Source organism: Aptenodytes forsteri, unplaced genomic scaffold (assembly GCF_000699145.1).
Source record: "Aptenodytes forsteri isolate BGI_AS27 unplaced genomic scaffold, ASM69914v1 Scaffold83, whole genome shotgun sequence".
Lineage (NCBI taxonomy): Eukaryota > Metazoa > Chordata > Aves > Sphenisciformes > Spheniscidae > Aptenodytes > Aptenodytes forsteri.
In genome coordinates this window covers 4655410-4660886 of record NW_008795371.1, presented here as the reverse complement: position 1 = coordinate 4660886, position 5477 = coordinate 4655410, and the positions used below count along the sequence as shown (strand labels likewise).

Sequence of the window (5477 nt, the reverse complement as noted above, 5' to 3'; positions counted from 1 at the left end):
AGAAAAACACGCACACGCACACAGCTAGCCTTTTTGTGCGTGTGTGGGGATGGAGGGGGTGGAGAGTGCGTTTATTTCTTGCAATATTTTTTTTATTCAACGCTCGCGCTACCGGCGGCGATACCCGATCGCCAAAAACGCTAAGCATTGGTTTAAAATTCTTTTCTTTTATCTTCTCAGCATCTGGAGAGAGGGAGAGAGAGAGAAAGGGCGCGTTCATGAGGACTACAAAGTTACAAATATGGCTCCCCAGTCTCTCTTGCCTGATCACTGCAAAGAAATGAAGACGCACTTTAAACTAAACCATTCGCAACTCACTCGCAGTCCCTGTCTGCCTCTCCCTGCCCAGCACCCAGTACAAATATTTGCGAACTAAACACGCCAAGAGAGGAGCACCAACTTATTTTTATTTAATGCACGGCGAGCCCCCTTGAAGGCATCGCACACCGGCAGAGTCAGGAGCAGCCTCTAGTTTCCCCCTAGACCATAACGCGTGCGCCTTCCGGCCCCCCCAAATTGGGGTGCACAGCCACACACACACACACACACACAGGTAGGCACCTCAAGGGCAGGGTTTCCTTCCATGTATGTGAATAGAGAAGACAATTTGCATCTAAAGAAGACAATGACATGCTAAAGGGCAGTGGTACATATTTGCCAGCAACTCCATGGAAGATGTAGGTACACTAAAGTTTGCAGCTACAGAAAGAACAGATGTCTATTCTCTATTCTCTCCTACCCAGGAAATCCACAGGAAAAAAAGTTTGCTGTGATGCCATCACCTTCCATGCAAATTTCTTGGAAAGGCCTTTGATGGGAATCCATGAACCACATGCACCATCCCACCATTCCATACAAACACATGTGCTGGCTCCAAAGCACTGCAGGATCTTTTTATGTTAGGGTGATCTTCCTGAGAGGAAATGTACTTGCCCTGAATAACGCATTCTGTTTGTGATATGGATACTGGAATTGCTGGTCCAATTTATATCCAGCATTTTTAGTTTGCAAGCCATGTAACTATCATTATCTTACCCTTCCAATATATACTGGTGGAAACCTCAGGTGCTTCTGAGATAATCTGTGAAGATACACATATGTAAACAACTACAAATTCCAAAGGAGCCACCTACTATAGCAGACACATGATTTGCTGCAATCACGTGAAGCTCCACACAAACTAACCTACGCTCATGTAGGGAGGTAGTAAGCATTTAATACCAAAATAGTTCATTTTTAACAATGTCAACCTAAGCACTAATTTACTGTAAGAAACAATTTTAACAGCTCTAATGGCAGGAAAAACAACTGTTCAGCACTCTTCCTCTACCCAATGAGAACCATGACAATGACACATTGCTTTAGCATCTGGCAGATTTTGATGTTACACACATGCCGGCCGTGAGGGGAGGCGAAGCCGCCCTGATCTGCCGGGGCGCTCGGCCGGGCCCTGCCCGCCCTGAGCGGGGTCCCCGCGGCAGGCTCCGGCGGGAGAGCGCGTAGGGTGTGGGCGCTGCTTGTGCCGGGTGGGGGGGCGCTTGGTCAGCGCGGGGTATTACCGCTCGGGGTGCCCCCCCTTGGGGTGAACGGGCTGAATGGGCTGCTGAGAGCTCTGGGCAGAGAGAGGGAGGACAGGGAGGCGTTGCTTGTGCAAAGAAATCCCGGGTCGGTCGACTCCCTCTCTGGAAAGCTTCCTTGGAGATGCTTGTAGCTGCTCTGAATGTAAGTGTCACCAGAAGCCTTGCAGTCTCTCGGAAGCCTGCTCTTGCTGTTACTCACGTCCAGTTGCTGGATGAAGTGGTGGGGCAGGGCCTGTGGTGCCAATAGGAGGTATATTCTCCTGTATCTTTTGCCAGGCAGACTTCTGAAATGAGGTGCCAGATATGTCCTGGCAGGGCTTGCTATCTGCGTCAGCTATTGGATCCACTAGCGTTCTGACAGTGGCGAAACCCCACGCTTGCTTGTCTCCATGTACTTGTGACGGGTTTTATCAAACATAGGGGATGTTTTTGTTGGGCATAGCAGATGATAGGTAAAATGTGCTTCATTCGCTTAGTGAGATTCCTGCTTGTCCCTTCATGCGGAGTCGCTGGAGTTTCGGTGGACTTGTTAACCTTGCCTTCACCTCAGGTGGTTGAAAAAGACAGGGCTGTAAAAATCCCTAAGAGTTGTTTGAAACACTTGATATTCAGTATCAACAAAAAGATGAGAATTGCTGGAAAACTGTCTGTCTTGTCAAAATATTTTGCAGTGTGGGATGGAGATACTTCTTTTACCTGTGTCATCTGTGGATAAACTGTAATGAATGCAGTTGACAACTAAGCAGAAGTTCTGTTGAGAGCGTGCAAGCTGGGAGAAAGGTCAAGCTGGATCTAGCTTAAGGTAAAAAGTGTAACTTATAGTATGATACCACTAGTATTCTGCAACAGGTTAATGTTTTTGTGATGGTTTAGGGCCTCGTTATGATTTAGCTGTTAGAGCTGTTGGATTTCAGTTTTGTCTGTGGCATGGACAAGTCATTTTATTTATTGTTCTGTGGCACTGGTTTCCACATAGTAGAAGTTACTGCAGTAGTTTTAGAATATAAACTTTACAAAGCGTTTAGGACTTCAGGATCAGGGTGAATTTTATTTTAGCTCTGTTTTAAATTCTCCTTTACAGGTGTGAACAAAGGTGGCCCCTGGGCTGAGGCTTCACAAAGGAAGGTTTGGTCTGGAACTTTTTTTCATGGCACAGGTGAAGACCCTTGGAAGAGAACTTTTATCGTGGAAACAAAGTGTCTATAAGTATTAACTAAACCAACATAACATTTAAAAAAAAAAGTTTCTGAGAATACAGAGATACTTTTTCTTTTTCCTTTGTTTTCTCAGAAGAAAGAATGTGTTGTGTGTTCTAATTATATAAAATTGTATAAAATGCTGCCCTCTAAACTAATTGGGGGAAATTTATTCAAAGTTCAAAAGCAAAATTAAATGTTTAAACCTGTTGGTTTCCCCTCTGCCCATTCATGTGCACGCTGTTTGTGTTGCAAGGGTTTGAGACGTCTTGAGAACTAAAAATGAATGGAAATGTTCCACAGGCCAAATATCTAAGCATCCTATCACAAAGGTAAATAAATTTTAAATAACATCTTTGCAGAGTATAGCTTTTCTTAAACAAACAGCAACAAAAAAAATCTGGTTACTGGACTGTCTAATACTTTCAGGATATGAAAAAAAAGTAAATCAGCTTTAAAAATGGATATGGCTATGCCATTTAAACTAAGGATCTGGTTTTGTTCTCTTTGTAATAGAGGAAGAAACTGTTACGTTTTGATGAAGCAATACTAAGTCTTAGTTGGGGATTTTTTACTATGTGTTTCTATGAATAAAGCTGTCAACTATCTGTTATAGATGTCATTGATTAGAAATACTGCGTACTGACACAGTTTATGGAATCCTGTTTTGTCGGAGTCCCTAACAGAGTGGAGCAGCAAAAGTGGTCTGAGCCCTGCTTACGATGGTGGGAAACTGCTCTGTAGGATCCCTGGTCAGTCTTCTGTTGGAAGATCAAAATATTCTCCGTTCTTATGTATATGTTTTGATTTTTAAAGCTTGAGTACGAAGAAGTTAATATTGTGAGTAATCGCTGTAATCGCTACAGTTAATCTTTGATTTTTGTACATGGTTCACATATTTGTCCAATTTCTTCATTGCTTAAAGTAACCTGTTGTTAACTATATGAAAAGGAAATTCTAAATACAGGTTTGCATGTTGAAGCTGATCGTATATCGGAATCCTGGGCCAAAATCTAAGATACTAAAAACACTCGCTATAGAAACTCTTCAGTTATTGCTGAACCTGAGTTAGGTTTTCATGTGCTTCTATATGATTATCTTTCAGGTATTTTCCGATCTAGCCTTAAAAACTGTTCAGTGTAACTGCAGTTTGGCCAATTAAGTGATTTCATCCACAGTTTATACTTCGTTATGGGTGGTTCTCCATGTTTGTTTGGGTTTGGTTTTTTTTTTTTTGAACATGAATACTGCAGCCTTACATTAACACAAGTTTCATATGAAGGGCTCCTGTACGTTAAGCATATGCATCATGTGTGAAATCCTACTGTGTTCTATGTCTGTAAAATTGCTGGGTAGCTGAGCATTTGCTGAAATGAGCTGCTGATTGTTTTTTTTGTGGCTTACAATACTCCTTTGTAGATCTGCTGGTATCTTGTTTGTCCCTGCTGCATCTAGACAATGCGTTCCTTCATGTTTTGTGTAACATCTTCTTCAGTCATTTCTGTGTACATAGATACGGTAACTGGAAACAGAAAATTCTGTTCTTAAATTGTCCCTCTTCCCGCCCTTAACTTCCCCCCGCCCCAGCATAACTGGAGTATTGGTCATTAAGGGGAATTTAGAACAGTATTGATTGCTAGTATCCAGGAATTCTGGGAAAAAGGGACGAAAATGAGCATTGGGAAACTATATCAATTTTCTGACAACACAAATTTACACTTTGAGACCTTTAAAATCAATAGGGGAGTGCTATAGGCAGAATAAAAAAAGAAAGAAGAAGAGCTCAAGACGTTGGATGAATAAGCTCTGGAGCTTACTACCGTTTTAAGAGGCTTGGATGTTGGTGCTGTGCCTTCCGTCTGTCATCCAGTTGTTTAAATCTCTCCCGGTAGTGGTTAGCAAGGTGCAAACTGAGTGGTCAAGTCTAAACCCAGAAGGGTTCTTGTCTGCTGTTACTTGCTCATTTTTTAAATGTAATCAGCCCTTTGAGGGAGTTTGGCAAAACAGTATGTTTTTCAGTGCTTGCTTCTGGGACTGGTGTATAATTGCTCTGGCATATGAGTGATTCCCATTGGTTTCTGCATTAATTGCTTGCAAATACTCCACATTTGTGTCACAATATTCTGTTTTCTAGCAGTGTTTCAAGTAAGAGATTGATACTCAACTGGGAAGCTCAAACAAGAAATGGAGAAAGGGTATTTAAAGCAATGTATAGAATGGGAAGCAGCTGTTTTAAGTTAGCAAATTAGGAGAAGAAGAGGTGAATACTTCTGGTATGTCTCAAAACTGGCTTTTTTTTCCAGAGTTGAGTGTAGGATGTAATTTCCCTTTTTATTTGCACAATACCAGGCGTACCAGTGGAGCCTAGAAATTCATAATTAACAAAATAAGGGAAGAAATTGTTTCACACATTTTTGCTGGTCTACGGGAGTAGACTGATCAATACGTACACCCATAAACCTTCCATAACTTGTACACCAGCTTTTAAAATAGTTTAAATAGTTTTCTGCAAGTCTTCTGCAGTACCCATTTTCTGTTTGTCAAATTCGTTTTTTTGTTTCTTACCAAAACTGGTTGTCATAGTTGCCACGCTTTTAGGACAGAGTTGAGATGAGTTTTGGAGGGGTGTTTTGGTTTTTTTTTTTTTTTTTTTTTTTATCAGGGGGGGGATATTTTTTTAATTGGCTGTGTGGAGATTTTT

General features: G+C 41.6%; 2 protein-coding genes across 2 annotated transcripts in view; one reads left to right on the top strand and one right to left on the bottom strand.

Moving 5' to 3' along the window:
- ANP32A (acidic nuclear phosphoprotein 32 family member A) overlaps positions 1-5477 on the bottom strand; it is a 64422-nt gene that overhangs the window by 22262 nt on the left and 36683 nt on the right. The gene's annotated exons all lie outside the window — the stretch shown is intronic.
- The window catches only part of NOX5 (NADPH oxidase 5), a 50333-nt gene continuing 47110 nt past the window's right edge, over positions 2255-5477 (top strand). Inside the window, exons 1-2 of the mRNA XM_009280473.2 lie at positions 2255-2382; positions 2662-3616. The gene's annotated coding sequence lies outside the window, so the exon portion shown is untranslated. The remainder of the gene's footprint in view (positions 2383-2661; positions 3617-5477) is intronic.